We start from the raw sequence: 26,154 nt of genomic DNA, 5'->3' as shown, positions 1-26,154 counted from the left end.
CCATTTCTTGAACCCACCCTACTCAGGGTTTGCTCTCACCACTCTATCAAAGCTGCACTTGACCCTGTCAAGATTAACTGCCCAATCCAGTGGTCAGTTTCAGTCTTCTCTGACTTGTCCCCTTGTTAGCATTGGTCTCTTTTATCTTCTAAACATCTGCTTCACATGCCTTCTAAGAACACCCCCTCTTTCCTCACGCACCAATCCTTCTCAGCCTCTTTTGCAGGTTCCTCCATATTTTTTTAATCACCTTTTTAATGCTGGGTTCTCATGAAGCTTAACTTCCCTATCTACACCACCCACTGTATAACATAATATATCTGATTGTCTTACCTCGTGGCTTTAACAGGGAACTAAGATTAACGAACCACAAATTAAATATTTTATCTAAACCTTTTCTCTGATAGAATTCTATGTCCAACTGTATGCATGAATCTTCACTTGGGTACCTAAAGCCATCTTAAAGATATAGATCTATAATTGAACTACTTCCCACAAAAGTGTGCTCCCCCACATTATCTCCATCTGAGAAAATGACATTTTCATTTCCTGTCCCTTAGGCACAAACATCTGGAGTCAACTTTGATTCCCCTTTTCCTTTAACTCTGTGTCCAACATGTTAGACAGTCTAACTGATGCTGCCCTTAAATCAAACCCTTACTCTAACAATTTTGTCCATATTTATTGCTCCTTCTGTGGTCCAAGCCAACATCATCTCTCACCTAAACTCCTATAAAGTCCTAAAATAAGGCTCTGTTTTCTCTTTTCTTCTCAACATAACAACCAGGTTGATTTTTTAAAAACTCATGTCTGTTCATGTAACTGCTCAGCTCAAAATACAAAATTTCATTCTCCATTTCTTTCACAGTAAAGTCCTTTTAAATGTCTATGTGACACAGATCCACTGGCCCCACTGGCCCCACAGGCTCTCTGGCTTGTCTCAACTCTTGTCTTCTTTCCTCACTAAACTCCACCCACATCAGCTGACTTGCTGGCCCTTAAATGTTACATGAACACTCTTCCTTCCTGAATTTAGTGTTTTGTGTTCCAGAGAAATGAAGGGAGACACGATCTCTCTTTTAAGGCTGCTTCTTGTACAATTGAAAAGTTGTGTCAGATGTAAGGTAGTTGGTGTCTCTGCCTAACAGATGTACAGAAATGCAAGAGATTGTGCAGAATTTTCTCAACAGGCACTTACCCATTTCTAACAGCTAAATTCTCCTGATTTCACTTACTGTCTCATCCTCCACTAAGCTATAAACTCAAGAATTTCTCATTTTATGAGAAAAAGAATTTCTCATTTTAATTAGCATTTATTGATAAAACAAAGTATTACTAAAGAACATTCAGTAAAGCTTTGCTGAATGAGAGTGAATGGTAACTAATGAAATACTAGGAGAATATATAAGAAGTCATCAAAATGCTAAGCATGGGCAGATAAGAAATTGAATAAATGAATAAGATGTGTTGCTTTATAATAAGAAAAATATAATACTGGATTTTTTAAATCATATTTCAGCTTACCAAGATAATTATGCTGTTAAAAAATAAATATACAATCTGTAGATTGAAGATTATTTGTCATTGTATAAAAGCACACATACACATTTGCATAAGATTCATAAAGAAAATGCACCAAAGTTAAGTATTAGTAAATGGTTTAATCATAGCTTATTTTTATTTCATACCTTTCCCTCTGTTTTCCAAATATTCTGCAACTTGCATGTTTTTTCAAATATCAGAAAGAAAGAGTATTCTTACTTTGAAGTCTTTATTGTTTCATAAACTGTTGTGTTTTTGTTTGTTCGCTTCTTTATTTAAAGGAAAGGCAAGCTTTTAAACATTCAGACACTTCATTTAAGCATCTCCGCCAAGTACTAAAATCCTCTTCCTTAGAAGCAAAAAATTCTTGAAGATCCAGAAGGAGGACTAAGAGTCAATATTCTTCAGAAAATGGAAACTCAGGGTGATCAACACCCCTGAAAGAGAAGGAAGAGGATTAATTTATTAAATCTGACATATCATCAGAGAGAGCACTACTCTGTGGAGGCAGTCAGGATGGGCTGAAACTCTCAATCTACAAACACATCCCTCCTTCTCCCCACCCTCCCCGACAAGCACACATGCAGGTGTCTGCTCCATGTGCACATTGCTCCTGCACGTCCAGCCCCAACATTCACATGTAATATTCACTCCACAGTGATATGCAGTTTGACTCAGGTTACAATTTCCAAGAGGGCACAAGACCTGGGTCTGACTATGGAGATCATTTCAGACACAAGTGGAACTTCCGTCCCTAGATGATGAGAAGGGTCACAGTGAACAAATTAGCTCCTCTTTTCCACAAATCAATTAATAAGTTGATATTGAGCACCGCCAAAACAGAGTGTTTCCATTAAGAAACTTCTTATCTATTGGAGAGATACCACGTGCACCTGAATAATCATAGAGTGCAGAGTGGGGTTATTATTTTCTTAATTTATACTGTACTGAATTAAAACACTGGTTATTCAGCAGTTAGTATTACTGCTGTTTTCCTCTTTTTCCGTGTTTCTACTTTTCTTTCTGAAAATGTCCTTTTCAATTCAATTCATTAAAAAGTGAATTCTGAATGATTCCAAACACCAGGAGCTGTGCTGTTGACCCAGGCCTACAAAGATGTGTAAGTCTAGGCATTCACAGCCTAATGAAAGAGAATATACAGTTATACTTAAAAGCCTTTAAGTATAGAAATGCAACTATCCAACTTTTTTTCAATTATCATATCTTTTATCAGAACATTAGAGTGACTCAGCTGGTAAAGAATCTCCCTGCAATGTGGGAGACCTGGATTGAGCCCTGGGTTGGGAAGATCCCCTGGAGAAGGAAAAGGCTACCCACTCCAGTATTTTGGCCTAGAAAATTCCAGGGACTGTATAGTCCATGGGGTGCCAAAGAGTCGGACATGACTGAGCGACTTCCACACTTGTCAGAATCATGATATAGCTTTACAAACAATAGGGAGAGTTTTGGGATCTTTCATTTGAAGCCTAATCTTTGTTAACCAATAATTTGTATTCCCTTCTCTCTAAACTCCCTTCCAAATTTCTCTTCCATCTCTTCAGTCCCAATATTCTCCTGCAGTGATTAATCACTGGAATCATATTAGTGACTAAGTCAAAGTCAAGGAGGTGGGGGCTCCCCAGGAGATGGACTTCTAAAGTGTGCTTAGTTGCTCGGTCACATCTGACTGTTTGTGACGCCATGGACTGTAACCCACCAGGTTCCTCTGTCCATGGGAATTTTCAGGCAAGAATGCTGGAGTGGGCTGCCATGCCCTCCTCCAGGGATCTTCCCACGCAAGAATTGAACCCAGGTCTCCCGCTCTGCAGGTGGATTCTTTACCATCTGAGCCACCAAGGACTTCTGGTGAGCAAACACTAAACTGGGGTGAGTCTTTACTCAAGAAACCAGAGATCCAGATGATCCTATCTGGGTGACACAGAAGTCACTCACTGGAGGGTCAGTTAAGCTCATGACCTACTGGTAATTCAGCTTTGTGAGAATGCAAGGATGAGGACATGGGAGTTGTAATACGGAAAAAACATCAATGAAGATATTATTTGGAAAGAAATGGATGGTGTCTTGGAAAAGAAATGTCCATTGATGAGAATATCCACTAGACACTTACGGGCAGACCCATGTGACTTCACAGCACTGTTGCACATTGGCCTTCATGAGACCCTCCTCAATAAAAATGTCAACAATACATTTTATAATTGTGTTCACAGGATTAACATGAATGCCGGCTTCCCAGGTGGCTCAGTGGTAAAGGATCCACTTGCCAAGCAAGAGACATGGGTTCGACCCCTTGATCCCCAAGGTTCCCTGGAGAAGGAAATAGCAACCTGCTTCCATATTCCTGCCTGGGGAATCCCATGGATTGAGAAGCCTATTGCGATTCATTCCACAAAGTCCCAAGATTTGGGCATGAATAAGCGACTAAACAGAACAAAACAAGAATGTAATCCTTTATGGATTCATTAATACATAGTTATTATTAATATAATCATTTTCCCCTTATGAAAAAAGATATAAAGATTAACCATGTTCACAGGTCGCTGAAAGAATAGTTGGCTGCAGGCACTGTGCCCTTTGTGTTCCCTGGGTTCTCAACATGGAGAGGAGGTGCACCAGGCACAGGGAATTGGGGCACAATGGAGTGAATTCACCACGATGTCAACTCTGGGGATTTTACTGATGAGTTGTCCTGGGCCAATCACACTGCTGTTGATCAAAGACGGAATCCTGGAGGAAACCTCTGGTGTGAGGTCTGCAGAACGTCCCCGGTTACACCTAAGAAGGAAATCAGCACTGTCTTTCTAGAATTTTGCTTTTGAAAAGCTTAGTTCCCCTTCTGACCCACCTGCTACAGAAAACAGTGTGTGGGTGAAACATCTGCAAGTCACTCACAGTTGAAAATCACAATATCTTATATTTCTGTCGAGGTCATCAAATGCTTTCATGTCTTCTGGAGTCAGTTCAAAGTCAAACACCTGGAAGGAACGAGAAATCTCATTACCTCTCCCCCAAGGAGCCAGTCTCCCCCTGGGGACTGGAGGATTTTCCAGCTGGATGGAGACAAGAAGTGGCGGCAGGGAAGCCATGTCTGCCCTCAGCTTTCAGGAGAACAAGCCTGGGAACCTCTGCTGAGTTTTCACCTCTCCTTCCCACACCTTCTCCTTCTCTGTCTACTTCACAAACATTACAGTGCATCTGTCGCTTATCTTTCTATCTTCAGACAGAAAACAAACTAAAATCATCCTTTTCCAATCACACTGCCTTCAGCCACTCCTAACTCGATAACTGCAATTGAGCAAACATTAGACTGATTAACTCTTTCCAACATGCTGTAAGGGTGACAGCGATCAGCTAAAGTAGTATAGGGAGGAGGTTTCCCCTTGAAATCCTGTTCAGGAATCTGATATCAAACTTACTCATTATCTATGAATAAATCTAACGAAACTTTATGTAAATGGCTTAGTGGAGAAAGTTATGGAAAGTGTTTAAACGTTAAATAACACCTAAGTAATTAAAAATTCACATCATAATCATGAAATGAGAAGCTCAATTTTGTAAAGAAAGTCGTTTTCTCCAAAGTGATCTAATGTTCAATGCAACATGAAACAGACTTGAGCATGCATTCTTTCCTAGAAGTTAGTAAAGTGATACTAAATGATAAATTTAAAAAAAATCTACTCAAAAGCAGCCAAGACAGCTTTAAAAAATAAAAAATTACCATTCTGATAAGCAAGACTTATTTTCTACGTTAATAACATGGTGCAGAAAGCTGAATAGTTAAATAGAAAAGAGACAACAGAAATGTACTTACGGACACTTGATATATGACTGAGTTGACAAGAAAATCTGTGAGGTAATATGAAACGTTAGCTTTACATTTAAATATATTTAAACATATATGCATCCATTTTCTTTCTTTTTTTTTTATTTATTTTTATTAGTTGGAGGCTAATTACTTTACAATATTCTAGTGGTTTTTGTTATACATTGACATGAACTAGCCGTGGATTTACATGTATTCCCCATCCCGATCCCCCTTCACACCTCCCTCTCCACCTGATTCCTCTGGGTCTTCCCAATGCACCACACCCGAGCACTTGTCTCATGCATCCAGCCTGGGCTGGTTATCTCTTTCACCCTAGATAATATACATGTTTCGATGCTGTTCTCTCGAAGCATCCCACCTTCGCCTTTTCCCACAGAGACGGAAAGTCTGTTCTGTACATCTCTGTCTCTTTTTCTATTTTGCATATAGGCTTATCATTGCCATCTTTCTAAATTCCATATATATGTGCTAGCATGCTGTAATGTTCTTTATCTTTCTGGCTTACTTCACTCTGTATAATGGGCTCCAGTTTCATCCATCTCATTAGAACTGATTCAAATGAATTCTTTTTACTGACTGAGCAATATCCCATGGTGTATATGTACCACAACTTCATTATCCATTCGTCTGCTGATGGGCATCTAGGTTGCTTCCATGTACTGCCTATTATAAATAGTGCTGCGATGAATATTGGGGTGCACGTATCTCTTTCAAATCTGGTTTCCTCAGTGTGTATGCCCAGAAGTGGGATTGCTGGGTCATATGGCAGTTCTAATTCCAGTGTTTTAAGGAATCTCCATACTGTTCTCCATAGCGGCTGTACTAGTTTGCATTCCCACCAACAGTGTAAGAGAGTTCCCTTTTCTCCACACCCTCTCCAACATTTATTGCTTGTAAGACTTTTGGATAGCAGCCATCCTGACTGGAGTGTAATGGTACCTCATTGTGGTTTTGATTTGCATTTCTCTGATAATGAGTGATGTTGAACATCTTTTCATGTGTTTGTTAGCCATCTGTATGTCTTCTTTGGAGAAATGTCTGTTTAGTTCTTTGGCCTATTTTTTGATTGGGTCATTTGTTTTTCTGAAATTGAACTTCAGGAGTTGCTTGTATATTTTTTAGATTAACCCTTTGTCTACTTCTTCATTTGCTATTATTTTCTCCCAATCTGAGGGCTGTCTTTTCACCTTGCTTATAGTTTCCTTTGTTGTGCAAAAGCTTTTAAGTTTCATTACGTCCCATTTGCTTATTTTTGCTTTTATTTCCAGTATTCTGGGAGGTGGGTCATAGAGGATGCTGCTGTGATTCATGTCAGAGAGTGTTTTGCCTATGTTCTCCTCTAGGAGTTTTATAGTTTCTGGTCTTACATTTAGATCTTTAACCCATTTTGAGTTTATTTTTCTGTATGGTGTTAGAAAGTGTTCTAGTTTCATTCTTTTACAAGCGGTTGACCAGTTTTCCCAGCACCACTTGTTAAAGATGTTGTCTTTTTCCACTGTATATTTTTGCCTCCTTTGTTGAAGATAAGGTGTCCATAGGTTTGTGGATTTATCTCAGGGCTTTCTATTCTGTTCCATTGATCTATATTTCTGTCTTTGTGCCAGTACCATACTGTCTTGATGACTGTGGCTTTGTAGTAGAGTCTGAAGTCAGGCAGGTTGATTCCTCCAGTTCCATTCTTCTTTCTCAAGATTACTTTGGCTATTCGAGGTTTTTTGCATTTCCATACAAATTGTGAAATTATTTGTTCTAGTTCTCTGAAAAATACCATTGGTAGCTTGATAGGGATTGCATTGAATTTATAGATTGCTTTGGGTAGAATAACCATTTTGACAATATTGATTCTTCCAATCCATGAACACGGTATATTTCTCCATCTGTTTGTGTCCTCTTTGATTTCTTTCATCAGTGTTTTATAATTTTCTATGTATAAGTCTTTTGTTTCTTTAGGTAGATATACTCCTAAGTATTTTATTCTTTTTGTTGCAATGGTGAATGGTATTATTTCCTTAATATCTCTTTCTGTTTTCTCATTGTTAGTGTATAGGAATGCAAGGGATTTCTGTGTGTTAATTTTATATCCTGCAACTTTGCTATATTCGTTGATTAGCTCTAGTAATTTTCTGGTAGAGTCTTTAGGGTTTTCTATGTAGAGGATTATGTCATCTGCAAACAGCGAGAGTTTCACTTCTTCTTTTCCTATCTGGATTCCTTTTACTTCTTTATCTTCTCTGATTGCTGTGGCCAAAACTCCCAAAACTATACTTAATAGCACTGGTGAGAGTGGGCACCCTTGTCTTGCTCCTGATTTCAGGGGAAATGTTTTCAATTTTTCACCATTGAGGGTAATCCTTGCTGTGGGTTTGTCATATTTAGCTTTTATTATGTTGAGGTATGTTCCTTCTATTCCTGCTTTCTGGAGAGTTTTAATCATAAATGGGTGTTGAATTTTGTCAATGGCTTTTTCTGCATCTATTGAGATAATCATATAGTTGTTATCTTTCAATTTGTTAATGTGGTGTATTACATTGATTGATTTGTGGATATTAAAGAATCCTTGCATCCCTGGGATAAAGCCCACTTGGTCATGGTGTATGATTTTTTTAATATGTTGCTGGATTCTCTTTGCTACAATTTTGTTAAGGATTTTTGCATCTATGTTCATCAGTGATATTGGCCTGTAGTTTTCTTTTTTTGTGGCATCTTTGTTTGGTTTTAGAATTAGGGTGATGGTGGCCTCACAGAATGAGTTTGGAAGTTTACCTTCTTCTGCAATTTTCTGGAAGACTTTGAGTAAGATAGATGTTAGCTCTTCTCTAAGTTTTTGGTAGAATTCAGCTGTGAAGCCGTCTGGTCCTGGGCTTTTGTTTCCTGGAAGATTTCCGATTACATTTTCGATTTCCTTGCTTGTGATGGTTCTGTTAAGATCCTCTATTTCTTTCTGGCTCAGTTTTGGAAAGTTATACTTTCTAAGAATTTGTCCATTTCTTCCAAGTTGTCCATTTTATTGGCATAGAGCTGCTGGTAGTAGTCTCTTATGATTCTTTGTATTTCAGTGTTGTCTGTCGTGATCTCTCCATTTTCATTTCTAATTTTGTTAATTTGGTACTTCTCCCTTTGTTTCTTAATGAGTCTTGCTAATGGTTTGTCAATTTTGTTTATTTTTTCAAAAAGCCAGCTTTTAGCTTTGTTGATTTTTGCTACGGTCTCTTTAGTTTCTTTTGCATTTATTTCTGCCCTAATTTTTAAGATTTCTTACCTTCTACTAACCCTGGGGTTCTTCGTTTCTTCCTTCTCTAGTTGCTTTAGGTGTAGGGTTAGGTTATTTATTTGGCTTTTTTCTTTTTTCTTGAGGTAAGTCTGTAATGCTATGAACCTTTCCCTTAGCACCGCTTTTACAGTGTCCAATAGATTTGGGGTTGTTGTGTTTTCATTTTCATTCATTTCCTTACATATTTTGATTTCTTTTTTGATTTCTTCTATGATTTGTTGGTTATTCAGAAGCATGTTACTTAACCTCCATATGTTTGAATTTTTAATAATTTTTTCCTGTAATTGAGATCTAATCTTACTGCACTGTGGTCAGAAAAGATGACTGGAATGATTTCAATTTTTTTTGAATTTACCAAGGCTAGATTTATGGCCAAGGATGTGATCTATCCTGGAGAAGGTTCCGTGTGCACTTGAGAAAAAGGTGAAGTTGATTGTTTTGGGGTGAAATGTCCTATAGATATCAATTAGGCCTAGCTGGTCTATTGTGTCATTTAAAGTTTGTGTTTCCTTGTTAATTTTCTGTTTAGTTGATCTGTCCATAGTTGTGAGTGGGGTATTAAAGTCTCCCACTATTATTGTGTTGCTATTAATTTCCTCTTTCATACTCACTAGTGTTTGCCTTACATATTGTGGTTCTCCTATGTTGGGTGCATATATAATTATAATTGTTATATCTTCTTCTTGGATTGATCCTTTGATCATTATGTAGTGTCTTTCTTTGTCTCTTTTCACAACCTTTATTTTAAAGTCTATCATATCTGATATGAGTATTGCGACTCCTGCTTTCTTTTGGTCTCCGTTTGCATGAAATATTTTTTTCCAGCCCTTCACTTTTAGTCTGTATGTGTTCCTTGTTTTAAGGTGGGTCTCTTGTAGACAGCATATATAGGGGTCTTGTTTTTGTATCCATTCAGCCAATCTTTGTCTTTTGGTTGGGGCATTCAACCCATTTACATTTAAGGTAATTATTGATAGGTATTGTCCTGTTGCCATTTACTTTGTTGCTTTGGGTTCATGTTTATACAACCTTTCTGTGTTTCCTGTTTAGAGAAAATCCTTTAGCATTTGTTGAAGAGCTGGTTTGGTGGTGCTGAATTCTCTCAGCTTTTGCTTGTCTGTAAAGCTTTTGAATTCTCCTTCATATCTGAATGAAATCCTTGTTGGGTACAGTAATCTAGGTTGTAGATTATTCTCTTTCATTACTTTCAGTATGTCCTGCCATTCCCTTCTGGCCTGGAGGGTTTATATTGATAGATCAGCTGTTATCCTTATGTGACTCCCTTTGTGTGTTTTTTGTTGTTTCTCCCTTGCTGCTTTTAACATTTGTTCTTTGTGTTTGATCTTTGTTAACTTGATTAGTACGTGACTTGGCGTGTTTCACCTTGGGTTTATCCTATTTGGAACTCTCTGGGTTTCTTGGACTTGAGTGACTATTTCCTTCCCCATTTTAGGGAAGTTTTCAGCTATTATCTCCTCGAGTATTTTCTCATGGCCTTTCTTTTTGTCTTCTTCTTCTGGGACCTCTATGATTCGAATGTTGGGGCATTTCACATTGTCCCAGAGGTCCTTAAGGTTGTCTTCATTTCTTTTGATTCTTTTTCTTTTTTCCTCTCTGTTTCATTTATTTCCACCATTTTATCTTCTACTTCACTTATCCTATCTTCTGTCTCTGTTATTCTACTGTTGGTTCCCTCCAGAGTGCTTTTGATCTCATTTATTGCATTATTCATTTTTAATTGACTCTTTTTTATTTCTTCTAGGTCCTTATTAAACATTTCTTGTATCTTCTCAATCTTTGTCTCCAGGCTATTTATCTGTAACTCCATTTTGTTTTCAAGATTTTGGATCATTTTTATTATCATTATTCTAAATTCTTTTTCAGATAGATTCCCTATCTCCTCCTCTTTTGTTTGACTTTGTGGGCATTTTTCATGTTCCTTTACCTGTTGGATATTTCTCTACCTTTTCATCTTGTTTATATTGCTGTGTCTGGAGTGGGCTTTCTGTATTCTGGTTGTCTGTGGTTCCTTTTTAATGTGGAGGTTTCACCCAGTGGGTAGGGTTGGACGATTGGCTTGTCAAGGTTTCCTGGTTAGGGAAGCTTGCGTCAGTGTTCTGGCATGTGGAACTGGATTTCTTCTCTCTGGAGTGCAATGGAGTGTCCAGTAATGAGCTTTGAGATGGGTGTATGTGTTAGGTGTGACCTTGGGCAGCCTGTATGTTGACGCTCAGGTCTATGTTCCTGCGTTGCTGGAGAATTTGCATAGTATGTCTTGCTCTGGAACGTATTGGCTCTTGGGTGGTGGTTGGTTTCAGTGTAGGTAGGGAGGCTTTTGGATGGTCTCTTATTACTTAATGTTCCATGTAGTCAGGAGTTTTCTGGTGTTCTCAGGTTTTGGGCTTAATTCTCCTGCCTCTGGATTCCACTTTTATTCTTCCAGTAGTCTCAAGACTTCTCCAACTATACAGCACTGATAATAAAATTTCTAGGTTAATGATGAAGAGATTCTCCACCATGAGGGACACCCAGAGAGGTTCACAGAGTTACATGAAGAAGAGGAGAGGGAGGAGGGAGATACAGATGAGCAGGAGGAGAAAAGGGGGGACTCAAGAGAAGAGAGACAGATCTACGCAATTCTCTGTTCCCAAAGTGTTCTCCGTAGCCCAGACACCCACAGAAATTCACAGAATTGGATTGGGAAGAGAAGGGGAAAGGAGGAAATAGAGGTGTTCTGAGGTTGAAAACGGAGAGTCAAAAGTGGGAGAGAGTAATCAGCACACTCCTGAGTAAAAATGGGTACTGAATATTGGATTCTTAAATGTCCAAAACTGATATCAAATAATGAAAAACAAAGATTAAAAATCCAAGGTAGAGGTTAGACTCTTAAAAATACAATATTAAAAACAAAAGCAAAAGCACAAAAATTTTAGAAATATTTTTGAAGTTTGGTTTAAAAATATGGTTTCTTTCTTTTTTGCAAGGTTATAGTGAAATGAAAATGAATATTAAGGAGTAATAGAGAAGTAATAGAGGACTTTAAAAGAAAATGAGAAAAAATAAAACAGGAAAAAAAATGTTTTTCCTAAATTAAAAAAAATAGTAAAAATATATGAAAATGAAAGTTAAGGAGTAATGGGGGAGTAATAGGGAATTTTATAAGAAAATAAAAGAGAAAAAATAAGAAAAGAAAAGAAAAGAAAAAATGTAAAAAAAAGTAAAAATATATCTAGGAATTTCTCTGGAGCTGTTGCAGTCAGTGTGGGTTTGGTTCAGTTTCAGATAGCTCCTCATTCCAGCTTACAATTCTCGATATCTATAGGCCCCTTCCGGTGTAGTCGGTGTTATCTACAGGGATTTTAATCTGTTGCACAGGTCCCTTCTGAAGCAGTTCTCTTTGTTTATTTAGCTTCTGTTTGCAGGTCTCTTCAGTGTCTGATTTCTGCCCTGACACAGGCGCACGGAGGTGGTCTCTTGTTTAGGTTCGCTAGTTCAGTCCTGCTGTCGGGAGGGAGGGGTGCTGCAGACAGATATCGCTGTGTGTGGGTAGCCCTCACAGTGTTCCAGCCACACTGGGTTTGCCCCCGCTCACGGGTGTGTGCTCTCCCCGTCTACACTGCTCAGGCCCCCGGCTGCTCTATATGGAGCGGGCCCTGTGTTGCATGCCGTTCCTGTTTTCGGGTATTCCACCAAAGCGCGGACTCGGTTGGGTCTGTGTTTTGTGCCTTCCCCGGCCTGAGCAGCTGAGACCGCCAGGAGCTTGACGGGCGCACTCTCCTCTGGTGAGGTGCGCCTTCTCCCCTCCGCGGTCCCAGCCTCAGTTTCCGCGCGCACCAGTCGGATGCGTGCAGCTTGTGTCTATTCTCGGGAGCTGGCCTCTAGCCGAGACCCTCCCGGTGGATGTCGACCATCCAGAATCTCGGGAAGTCTGTTTAGAAACCGGAGGCTTATTTGCAGTTTGCTAGGGGGTGCCATCCCTGGGGCCGAGTTTGCCCCTTTCCCCTCCCCCTGCCTCCTGCCTCTGGCGGGGATGGGCCGGTCCACAGCAGGCTAGCTGTCCTCTGGAACTGCTCAATCCCTTTGTTCTGCAAATGGCCCGCAGTGTGTTCAGGCCAGTTACTTTTCTCTCTCTCTCTCTCTCTTGCTATCCCACAGTTTAAGTTGCTATCTCACATTTGCTCCCTCCAATTGCCCTCAGGGCATTCGGGTTCAGTCCTTACCCTAAGCAATGCCACCTGCTCCTCTCCATTCCGCCCCCACTTCCTGGTGGCGGATGCGGGCATCTGGGGTACTTTTCTGCTGGGAGTTGATTTTAGGCGTGTAATATGTGAGTTTTATTTATTTTTTCCTCCCAGTTAGGTTGCCTTCCGAGATTCGAAAACTTCCCCCAGACCCACCTGTGAGAGGGTTTCCTGGTGTTTGGAAACTTCCTCTATTATGACTACCTTCCTGGGATGGGTCTCCGTCCCTAGCTCTTTTGTCTCTCTTTTTATCTTTTATATTTTGTCCTACCTCCTTTCAAAGATGATGTGCTGCTTTTCTGGGCACCTGATATCTTCTGCTAGCAGTCAGAAGTTGTTTTGTGAAGCTTGCTCAGCATTCAAAAGTTTTTTCGATGAATTTGTAGGGGAGAAAGTGGTCTCCCCGTCCTATTCCTCTGCCATCTTGGCTCCTCCTCTGTGCATCCATTTTCATATTATCTTAGATAATCATTTCCAGCTAGATTGCAGAACCAAATTTAAATGGAAACACAGAAACAGTTGATCAGGGGACAGTTTCTGTTCCCCTTGACTTGGCCTGCCCTACAACCTGCATTGGACAGTGATATTTCCCAGAAGAAGAGATGACCCAGATCTGAGCTCAGACAGGAAGAGGACTATTTCCCTAATCACTGACTTGGGACCATAGCACTGTGCTGAGATGAATACCAGGTTAGTTGTCCCAGTCTAGTCAAATATTCATTAAAAACTATGCAAAGAAGAGTGGAGGCTCCTCTGACAGGAGCCTCGTCCACCTGCTAAAGCAGAACGGCCCAGCTGCTCGGCATTGAACTGCAAAAGCACAGGAGAGCCCAGCCTAGAGGACGACAGCTTATCTGAGTGCAGGTTGATTGTCAAACCACAGAATCAAGAGACACATAAATCATCTCTGAATTAAATCCTGAAACGGGAGTTTCCATACAGTTATGACTATAGGTACAATAATGGTCTCCTACACAGAAAACAAAGTATAGACAACCTAGCAAAAATGGACAAAGTCTTGAAGAGAAACTTTACAAAAACAGAAAATCAAGACGATTAAATGTATGAAGATGAAATCTTATTAGTATTCAGGGAAAGGCAAAACAAGAACACAATGGTTTGAAAGTTAAAGATCACTGCCATAATTTTTCTGCCCTCATATTCACATGTTGATGCTGTTAGAAATGAATCCTTTGAGAGATGATTACATCATGATGGTGGAGCCCTCATGAATGAGATAGAACTGCCATATAACCCAGCAATACCACTCCTGGGCATACACACCGAGGAAACCAGATCTAAAAGAGACACGTGCACCCCAATGTTCATCACAGCACTGTTTGTAATAACCAGGATATGGAAGCAACCTATATGCCCATCAGCAGACGAATGGATAAGGAAGCTGTGGTACATATACACAATAGAATATTAATCAGCCATTAAAAAGAATACATTTGAATCAGTTCTGATGAGATGGATGAAACTGGAGCCCATTATGCAGAGTGAAGTAATCCAGAAAGACAAACACCAATACAGTACACTAATGCATATATATGGAATTTAAAATGATGGTAACGATAAGCCTATATGCAAAACAGAAAAAAGAGACACAGATGTATAGAACAGACTTTTGGACTCTGTGGGAGAGGGCAAGGGTGGGATGTTCTGAGAGAATAACACTGAAACAAATATACTATCAAGGGTGAAACAGATCACCGGCCCAGGTTGGATGCATTAGACAAGTGCTCAGGGCTGGTGCACTGGGAAGACCTAGAGGAATGGGATGGGGAGGGAGGTGGGAGGTGGGAGGGGGGATCGGGATGGGGAACACATGTAAATCCATTGCTGATTCGTGTCAATGTATGGCAAAAACCACTACAATATTGTAAAGTAATTAGCTTCCAACTAATAAAAAAATAAAATAGAAAATAAACAACATCATATTCATATAAGACAATTGGGGGAGCTCTTTGCCCCCTTCCACCATGTTAAGATACAAGGTGTAACCTGTGAATTGGAGGAGCAGCCTCACCTGACCACACAGGCACTCTGATCTCAGATCCCCAGCCTCAGAATGTGAGAAACAAATTCCAGTTTTTTTCCTCAGCCATTCACCCTACGGTGTTTTATTAGAGCAGTTCAAACATTTATATATATATAAACACACATAACACAACTGCATAACTGAGAATGAAGAAAATAAGATGTCATTCGCATAAAATGACAGAATACATTGCAAATGTAATGCTCAAGCTAAAATCTCCATTTTCTGTCCAACCATAATGCTCTTCAGTCATAATGCCTCTCCTATTGCCACAGCAGGAGGAGAAAATTACCAGGCATTCACACACAGGGAAAGATCAGGTAACACGTTTTGGCCCAAAGATAGTCTGAGGGCTGGACAAAGAATGACCCTCGTGAAGGATATTCCCTAGGAGCCCTCTGCCCACAGCCCCATTCGTCATCACCTGCATGTTCTCTTTGATCCACTCCTTGTTGTTACCCTTGGCCAGAACCACAACCCCATGTTGTATCTGGTAGTGAAGGGCAACCAGAGCTGGGGTTTTCTTGTGTTTTGGGGCAATGGCAGAGACAACTAATCCTCCAAGAGAACGGGGTGGTTCAGGTTCACCCTGGAAGGAAATTCAGAAATGCTGAGGAGCTGAGACTAAATACTCAGTTTCTGAATATTTTCCCAAACAGAACAAGAGGTTCACTCTAGACCAGGGTTTCTCAAAGTATAGTTCATTGATCAGCATCATCATTATCAACTGGGATCGTGTAAGAAATACAAATTCCATGGCTGAGCTGAAAGCAAACAATCAGAACCTCAACTGTGTCACCTCCTACTCTGTGTTTACAAAGCTCTGCAGGTGATTCAGAGGCAACATTGAGTTGATACCAGGACTGCCAAACTCATGGATTTTTTTCCTTTAATTTTCAGGGGTGTTTTTTCTTAAATAATCAAGGGCATGAGTAGAGAAGTAGAAGGAAAGACACAAAATTGTTTGTAAATTTCACTTTTTTTCTAAGGTATTGTAAAAATTGAGAGGTATCAAAATAAGAGACATCTATTTCATCATTATTATACTATACATGCTTACAAAAATGGTTCAAATTGAACTTTTTTTCAATCATGATAGAAACCTAGGAGTTAAATACTATAATCTCAACTTTAGACATAAGGTAAGTGACCTTGGAACACCTATTTTGAAAAATGTGTTCATTAGTTAGTAAGTAAATCATGACATAAGCTTGTGTCACTGGTCTCAACTGGCGGATTATATATAGATTATAATGCAGACATTTGTTATTCATGAGTCAACAAGCTAATGCAATCTAGAAAAATTGGCTGGGTGATGGGAATATAAAAGAGAAGAGTTCGTTCCATTTCTCCTCTCTCTCCCGTCTGCCTATGAGAGTTATCTGAGTATTGTATGATTTAAACTATCTCATCAAAAATTGAATTTTACATAAACTCCCTGTTGCTTTCATTAGAGTTCAATACCACCCTTTTACTCTTTGGGATCCCCGAGCACTATATGCAACAAGAACAATGTCATGTGACTTGCAGAAATCCAACAATTTCCTCTGACTGAGATAAGGGTGACATTCCACCTGTAGAAAACCAATAGAAAAGAGTGCCACGTATTATGGAAATGTAATATTAAATGACAGAGAAAGGGAAAAAGTTTAAAAAATGATAAAGGAAAAACTACGACAGTAAATTGGAAATATTAATATCAACAGAGAAATAGAGAAAAGTTTGTATATACACTTAATTTATGATGGACATAGATGGAAGAACCAGTCTGAGATTGACTAACCAAAAGATGGGCTCTACATTTGAGTAGATATTCATGAGTAAAATTCATAGAGTGTTAGCATCACGATGAGCCTTTATTTATTTATTTTTCATTTATTTTTATTAGTTGGAGGCTAATTACTTTACAATATTGTAGTGGGTTTTCTCATACATTGACATGAATCAGCCATGGATTTACATGTTCCCCATCCCGATGAGCCTTTAATGTCACCCTCTAACCTGAATGATTTTCACCATCTCCAACACATTTTTCTCAACTGTGCTTCCTGTTAAACACATAAACACTGCGACACCAATATTAAGGATTCAGCCATCAGAACCCCACACAAACCCTCAACACCATCTCAGCTGCTTTGCCTATATATCAATTTATTTCCCATTCCACATTTTCATGGTTTTCCTTCCTGTACAAATTTCACCCCAGGGCACTTTCACCCTGTCATCTGGCCATCCTTTCATCTCGGGGAAATACCTCCTTCCTCTACTTCTGTGTTCTACCAGGAAGATCTCTGCACTTTTCTGCCCAGATATACAGACAGAGATACCATTTTGGATTTTATACACAACATCCAGACAGGAACTCAGCTGTTTAGAATCTCCTGTCTACAATGGTCAGATGAACAGGAGGGGGAGGACAGACAGACATCAGGCTCCAGGGCAAGAAGGAGGTTCTGAAGAGCAGGAGGGTGAGGAGCTAAGCTGCTCACCTGATTGCACACGGGCTTGTCCTTGCGCCCCGGTTTGCTCAGGATCTTCTCCAGCTGCTTGTGGTTGAAGCTGGACACCCCGATGGACTTAGTCAGCCCGGTGTCCTACATTTCTCCAGGGCCTGGGAGGGAGGGGTGGTGAATAGTCACTTGGAATGGGCAATAGAACAAGAATAAAAGCTGAAAAAATATCTGTTAAAAGTGTCATCCATCAAGAATTAGCATCTATTATCAAGGAGGAAAGAGGGGAGAAGAAGACATGATATAAAAAGAAATATTGTCTGCTGCTTGAACCCTGGAGAAGACATATCACACAGAAGGAAAGAGATGTCTGTCTGCATTGTCCCATATTCTCCTCCTCCATTCCTCTCTGTTATCATTTCAGCAATGGTTCCTCCCCACAAACCCAGCATCCCAGCCCTTAGGTTTATGATCTGCTGAGTCTGATGGTGCACGGCCCATTCTCACAGGTGGAAGAAGTGAAGGAGGTTCCCACTCCCCTGGCTCCTGCCTGGTCTCTCTACTCTTCATACTCACCTCCCATGTGCGACAGAGATCCACTGAGTCAGCTATCATTTTCCATTTTCATCTTTTGGGTATAATTCCTCCCCTGGCTACAATAGAAACAGTCATTTTAGAGATGTCACAAAATAATTTCTTCACAATCAGCAAGGCTGCCGGGCACAAGGGATTAAAACTGCATGAGGTAGGTTTACAACTTTCTAGATACTAGATAATATTTGCAAAGTGATTTGTGTATATAAGCAATGTCTTTAAGAGGGAGACTTATTCTAATATCTTACGTTTAATATATGTTGTAATAAGTACAATTCTTCTAGGTCCTAAAAGGGACTTCCTGTGACTTCTGTGAATTTTGTCTGTTCTTGTACTTGCCTGTTTCCAAATGCCTCTATGAGCTGGAATTGGCAGTAAGTTACATGGCTTTATTCCCAGAATAAAATTTGCTATCTTGACCTGGTGTAGATAATCAGACTCTCTTTTCCCTCTGAGCATCAGGTGCCCTAGGATAGGCACATGAATCAGCACGGCTCTCATTAGGTTGACATGGAATGTGGAAGACCCAGAAATATATTCATGACCATGAGCCTTGAACTGCCCCAAGGTCAAATTTCCCACCAGTGGAAAATGTTCAGTAAAAATAAACCATGAGTAGTGCCTTATCAGGGATAGGAAAAGGAGACACATCTGTAGAGTACTGCAGCCATCATTTCTGTCTGTGGCTGGAACTTGCTATCTATGTAGACCACTAAGCTATTTTGCACTGGGGTTTGAGTTGATTTCTGTGACTTGAAATCAAGTGTTCTTAGTAAACCTTTCTTTATGGATAAGTGCAGTCTACAGCCACATATGAAGACAGGGGAAAGTGAAAGAAAGTTTTCCCAAGTCCCTGTATAGGTACGAGGCATAGACATACCCAGAAGGAGCATCACCAAATATGCTCAATTTGAAAGGGTGAAAGACAAGATAAACACATCATGTTCAATGTAAGGCAGTGTCATGCTCACCATGGATGCAGCAAACTCTTGGTTCATGAAATCCCCAGACATTCAGGAGTCATAACAAGGACTGTGTGAAGAACTCACCTAGTTCTATTTTCTCAAGTTTTTCTGGCAAAGACTCTCAGAATATTAACTCCTTTCTCTGGAAGGCATGTAAGGGATTCAAAGAAACTCAGTAAAAAGATGATCACAAATGATTATTTGGAGGATTCTACTCTAGTGTAATCATCCCTTCAACCAACTAAGAAAAATCTTAGCCATCCATGCAAGTTGATGCACATTCTAACAGAAGATGTAACACTGATGTGATCACACAAATTTCTAACCTTCAGAGCCAGTGGATAATGCATAATATAGAGATCGACATAGTCCAGTTGAAGACTTTTCAGTGACTTTTCCAAGGCTGGTTGGACCAACTCTGGTCGAAAGGATGTGCACCACAGCTGCAGAGGTTAAAGAATAAAAGTTGTGTTAAGAATACTTTAGGTAACTTATTTTGGCCTTGCATGGCTTGTCCGATATTACTTCCCCAACCAAGGATCAAATCCGGGCACGTGGCATTAAAGCACCAAGTCTTAGGCATTAAACCACTAGGGAACTCAAATACTTTAGGAATTTACCAATAAGCATAGTTCACCAAGCAACTGTTCACCAAAGGGTCCTATTATATAATTGTCACCTGGGAACAATCACTTGCACACATGTGCACACACACAACACACACAGTACCTTTGAAGTGCAGAATATGCCCTCTCTCTTCACAGTGCCATCTGCAATCTTGCTCCGAATGTCCTGGCCTATCTGCTCTTCATTTTGGTAAGCATGAGCACAGTCAATATGGTGGAACCCAACCTCTATAGTAAAAGGGGTAAATTCCAGAGCATCCCTGTTAGCAATCAGGGATTGCTAACATAAGCAACAAAGGTAGAAGTTGAATATCCACATGATTAAGAGATTGCTAGGCGCAAGCTTTCATCTTCCCAACATCAACTTTTCTTTGTGTCTTTGGTTAGTTCTGTATGTGTGGTAATGAACGCTTGACAATTTCCCTGAATGTTCCTGGTCGGTGATTAAGTGGACACCCAGGAACCATTCATCCTGAGGTGATTGTGGTTGATTATGGGCATCAGAGACCACAAGACCTCCTTCAGGTTCATTGATTTGCTGGTAGAACCCAAAGGACTCAGGATAATATTGCAATCATGGATAGGATTTATACTGTGAGATCTTTGAAGATAATTCAACAAAGGTGTAAGGTGCCTGGTAAAAGCATCAAGAAACAAGGTAATTGCTTCTAAGATCTCTGTCTACCAGTGAGACCACAAAGAATATACCACATAAAAACTGTATGCTATCATGGTGTACAAAGTGATGTTCTCATATAAATCACTGCTTTTGTTCAGTCACTCAGTCCTATTCAATTCTTTCTGAACCCCTGGACTGCAGGACTCCAGATTTCCCTGTATTTCATTATCTCCTGCAGTTTGCTCAAACTCATGTCCATTGTATCAATGATGCCATCCAACTATCTCACCATCTGTCGCCTCCTTCTCCTTGTGCCTTCAGTCTTTTCCAGAATCAGGATCGTTTGCAATGAGTTGGCTGTTCGTGTTGTGTGGCCAAAGTATTGGAGCTTCAGCATCAGTCCTTCCAAGGAACGCTCAGGGTTGATTTCCATTAGGACTGACTGCTTTGATCTCCTTGCTGTCCAAGGCATTCTAAAGAGTCTTCTTGAACACACAGTTCAAAAGCATCAATTCTTTCCCACATAGCCTTTTATGGTCCAACTCTCACATCCATACGTAAAGACTGGAAAAACCATAGCTTTGACTATATGGACCTTTGTCCACAAGCCAGTGTCTCCACTTTTTAAGATGATGTCCAGGTTTCTCATAGCTTTTCTCCTGAAGAGCAATCACCTTTTAATTTCCTGGCTACAGTCACTGTCCACAATGATTTGGAGTCCAAGAAAATAAAGTCTGCCACTGCTTCCATTTCTCCCCCATTTATTTGCTATGAAATGATGGGACTAGTTGATATGATCTTAGTTTTTTGAATGATTAATTTTAAGTCAGCTATTCACTCCCTCTTTCACCTTCAACAAGAGGTTCTGCCATTAGGGTGGTGTCATCTCCATTCTGAGGTTATTGATCTTTCTCCCAGCTTGAGCTTGATTCTAGTTTGAGCCTCAACCAGTCCACCATTTCCCATGATTATTCTTACCAATGTAAGTATCCACTCTTAATGGATTACCAAATTCAACCTAGGTAACAGTTCCATCACCTCACACACCTAACTTGATTGGGTGTTTGTAAGAAGACATAAGATCTAGTCTACAAAACTAAAGATATATCCCATTATTTCTAAGTATAGTCACAGTGCTTTACATCAGGCCTCCATGATTACTCACCTTATAACTGATGGTTTGTACCCTTGACCAACAACTTACCATTTTTCCCAGGCTTGAACCAGCTTCTGGGCACCACACCTCTATTCTCTGCCTCTATGAGTTCTACTTTTTTAGATTCTAGCTACAAGGATATTATGCAGTGTTTGTCTTTCTATTTCTGGCTTGTTTTACTTTCCCTAAAGTCTCACCATCCATCTGTGTGGTTGCAAATCGCAAGATTAGCTTCATTTTAATGCTGCATAATATTCCATTTCTTTTTATATAACTCAGAATCTTTCCCATTTCAAAGTGTTAAAGTGTTAGTTATTCAGTCATATTCAACTCTTTGTGACCACATGGATTGGAGCCCATCAGGCTCCTCTGTCCACAGGATTCTACACAAGAATACTGGAGTGGGTTGCCATTTCCTTCTCCAGGGGATCTTCCCGACCCAGGGATCAAACTCAGATCATCCACATTGCAGGCAGATTTTTTAAAATTTGAACTACCCAGGGAAGCCAAAGAAAACATTATAAAACCTGCCCAGTAAGGTAGTAACTTTTGCCTTCAAATGAGAGTATATTTTCTCTGAGAATAAATTTCCAAGCAGAAACAAAAATATGAGGCAAAATACAGCTGGAGTGTTTCTTGCCTGCCATCTAGTAGGCACTCCACAGTATAAAAGCAACTCATTCCCATTATTTTTCATTCACCTCATCTACAGGACCTCCCACCTCAAATACTTCTCTGTGTCATGACTTTCTGGAAGGAGGAAAGAGTTCTGGAATTAATTAAATATACAGATAAACCTCACCATTGCAATCACCTCAAAGCAAAGCAGCTGACAGTGTTCTTGACAGCTGAGTCTCACCTCTTCTGCCAAGCTGGGAAAGAGATGGAAACTGGAGGGGAACCCAGAGTAATCTGCAGGTGAGCACAGCTTCAGACCATGATGCAGAGTGAAGGCTGAATGCTTTCTCCTCTTTCATAGGAAATGGTTCTAGCCTGCTTGATGGAACCACGTGACCCTCCCAGAGTCACAGGAGCTCAGTGCTTGACAACCCAAGTCCCTTCTGCTCATGTCACATCCACTGCTATTTATATCTCAACCCACAACCAGTAGTGTTACCTCTGGAGGTGCATAGGTTCCAAATCCCAGGACAGGAATGAAGTGGCCATCATTAAGCTTCACCTTCTGGCCTTTGAGATCCATTGTCTGTTGCTCCTCTGAGTAGGGAAACTGAGATTTTTCTCTTCTCCCTTCAAATATTATTATTAACAAGAGTATAACACCCGAGAAGCGCTGTCCAGTGTTAGCAGAGACATTGTAGGAGTAGCATGATGAAACTTGTACCCATGGAGTCAGAGACGATTGAACACAGTTAACTTGTTTGATTCTTTTTATCAGCATAACTTCAAGAATTATATAATGATGAGATTGGGTGAGCAATTACTGACTATTAGTTAGACTAGAAACTTCCAACACCAATCTTTTTTAATTTTCTATTATGAAGCATAATCTCAATCAAACATCAATTGAAAAAACTACCTTACAGTACAAACACACACACATACACAAATCACACAGTCTGAAAGTGCTTAATAGCATTTTTCAAAATGTTACCCCTTAATAAAGAATCAAAACTTCAAATGAAAATAAATTTCCACTTTTACATATACCACAGCAAAATAATTATGCTTTACAGACCTGACTGGTGAAATCCTGAACAGAAAACGGAGAAGAGACATTTTGGCAAAGTGCTTATTGGAAGTTAATTATTAATAGCCTTAGGATACTATGTACAGTGTGCAAAGGGACTTTGAGTGTTGATTCCTTGTAGCTAGTTATATAGCTTTTAGGGTACTCTCATAATGTCACTGATACATATTTTACATAATTTACTAACTGCTCCACATCATTCATAAATGAAAAACCTATAAACAGATTAAAATGCAACAAATTTGGAAAGAGTAACAGAAATTGTGATGCACTGATACATGAGAACGTTGTGAAGACAAATTTAACATGTACAGTGATGTCAGCAAAATGGTGAGGTGGGAGGACTGATCTCTCCCATGGAAAGACAAGAAAAGAAAGAGAAATTAGCTGAAAATTTTCATAGGAGTTCTGGAAAACAGTCAAACACAGATTGACAGCAGCAAAGTTAACAAGAAATTCGGAAAAATCCAGAACAGAGTGGAAGGAAATTTCATCGTGCATTATTCACCTGTACCCTCCTCCTGCCTGGGGCAGTGCAGTCTTGGTGAGCTCCCAGTTGCTTCCCTAATCCAGAATGATAACAGAAAACCTTGTGTGTGGTGTTTCAACCTACCTGAGGACTCTCTGGGGACTAGTGTCTGTTCCACTTAACTCTAAGGTTAAACTGAAGAGCCACTGGAATGCCTATTGCAGCTGCAGGGCAAGTATATATATATATATATATATATATATATATATATATATATATATATAGAGAGAGAGAGAGAGAGAGAGAGAGAGTGCCAAGGACAAAGAACAAGGGTGCAGACATAGACTAGATCATGTATTAAAAGGGCCCTGAATAGAATGGGAATGTGGCTTTGGGGGACACAGTGCATTCAAAAACAGTCATAAATTCACCAGAATCAGACAGTCAGTCTTGGCCAGCTAAGATGCTGACTCAAAAATGAACTGAGCCACCCGTAGCTTTCCTGTTGGGCTAATCCCAGGAGTAGAAGCATGGCGAGCTAACGAGTGAAAGTCATGACAAGGAACAAATCTACCAAGAGTAAGATTTTCCCTGTTATTTCAAGTACCAAACTGAATGCACACACACACAAACACACAAAGGAACACACACACACAGAGGAACACACACACACAGGAACACACATACAGGAACACACACAGACACAGGGACACACATACAGAAACACAGAGACACAGGGACACACATCCAGGAACACACACACAGGGACACACACACAGGACACACACACACACACACAGGGACACACATCCAGGAACACACACACACAGGAACACACACACACAGGGACACACACACACAGGGACACACATACAGGAACACACACACACACAGGAACACACACGCATCTAGACGGAGCAGGGTGGCCATCACAGAGGGCCCCGAGAAGCTGGGTCTGGGGCTCTGATGGTGTGAAAGGGCTGCACCACATGCATGGCCACCCGCACCAGGGGCCGCTCCTGCACACCTTCCTCCAGCTCTGCCACCCTCTGGGGCAAAGGTGCAGTGCAGGGGATGGGGGTGCATACTTACAAGGAGTGCACACTTACAACGAGTGGAACCAGTCTGGACCCAACCTCAGAGTTCTGCTCCAGCGTCTTGGGACTCGCCTGGCCCAGTAGGGTGGGGACAGCCCCTGAGCACAGAAGCCTTTGCTCACACTGGGCTCTGGCTCTAGCTTGCCCTTCCCCCTCCCACCGAGGTGACAGTTGCAAACACAACCTGGGAAGGATTGACCTCTGACCTGCTCAGCTCCAGCTCTGCCACAAAGCCTTGTGCACACAGACTCCACAGGGATGGGTCCACACAAGGACAGCCCTGCAAAACCAAGACAGATAACTTTTTCACCTAACTTAATAGAAAAGGAGGAAGCTAAGCAAAATGAGAAGAGAGAGGAATTTGAATCAAAGGTAACAATAAGAAAAAAAAAACTTGAAAAGATCAGATATTGAGATAGAGATTAATAATTTACTAAAATAATTTACCAGAATACAGACTCATAAGAATTCTACATTAACTAGGGAACAGAACATACTAGCATTCATAGTGTAGGGTTTCCAGAAACAGAAGAGATGGAGAAGGGAGCCAAAAATGTAGGTGTGATGAAATTATGGCTAATAATTCCTTTTAACCTGGGACTTTCCTGGTGGTCCAGTGGTGAGGACTCTGTGCTTCCACTGCAGAGGGCATGGTTCTGAACCTGGTCTGGGAACGATCTTGTAAAGCTGATTAAAATCTTGAGAGGCAAGATATTCTTGGTTTACCTGGTAACCCTGGTATAATGACAAAGTCCTTACATGTGTGACCTGGGAGGGTTGTATTCGAAGAGAAGGTGGGAAGATAGGAGCAATAGATAAAAGATTCTAAGATGCTACAGTCTGTCTCTGAAGTTCTTTGTAAAGTCTACAAGATGAAGATGTAAGAGTTCTCTTGTTCAGTTTCTCAGCTGAGTCCAAATCTTTGCCACCCAATGGATTGCAACACACCAGGTTTCTGTCCTTCACTATCTCACAGAGTTTTCAACTCATGTCCATTGAATCAGTGATGCCATCCAACCATCTCATCCTCTGTCCTCCCCTTCTCCTCTTGCCCTCAATCTTTCTCAGCATCGGGGTCTTTTCCAATGGGTTGGTTCTTCACATCAGGTGGCCAAAATATTGGCGTTTCAGCTTTAGCATCAGTCCTTCCAATAAATATTCAGGGTTGATTTGCCCAGGATTAACTGGTTTTATCTCCTGGCTGTCCAAGGGACTCTCAAGAATCTTCTCTAGCACTACAGTTTGAAAGCATCAATTCTTCAGAGCTCAGCCTTCTTTATAGTCCAACTCTAACATTCATACATGACTACGGGAAATTCCATAGCTTTGACTCTACAGATCTTTGTCAGCAAAGTGATGGCTCTACTTTTAAACAGGTTATCTAATTTGTCATAGTTTTTCTTCCAAGCAGCAGGAATCTTAATTTAATGGCTACAGTCACCACCTGCAGTGATTTTGGAGACCAAGAAAATAAACTCTGTCACTGTTTTCATTTTTTCCCCATCTATTTGCTGTGAAGGTCTGGAAC

The 26,154-nt window shown here is 40.3% G+C and overlaps 1 pseudogene; it reads right to left on the bottom strand.

The window, feature by feature from the left end:
* Positions 1–1,906: 1,906 nt before the first annotated feature.
* LOC136159321 (prostaglandin F synthase 1-like) lies at positions 1,907–22,553 on the bottom strand (annotated as a pseudogene).
* Positions 22,554–26,154: the final 3,601 nt, after the last annotated feature.

The sequence above is a fragment of the Muntiacus reevesi genome, chromosome 2 (assembly GCF_963930625.1).
Source record: "Muntiacus reevesi chromosome 2, mMunRee1.1, whole genome shotgun sequence".
NCBI lineage: Eukaryota > Metazoa > Chordata > Mammalia > Artiodactyla > Cervidae > Muntiacus > Muntiacus reevesi.
This window is presented reverse-complemented; position numbering and strand designations above follow the sequence as displayed.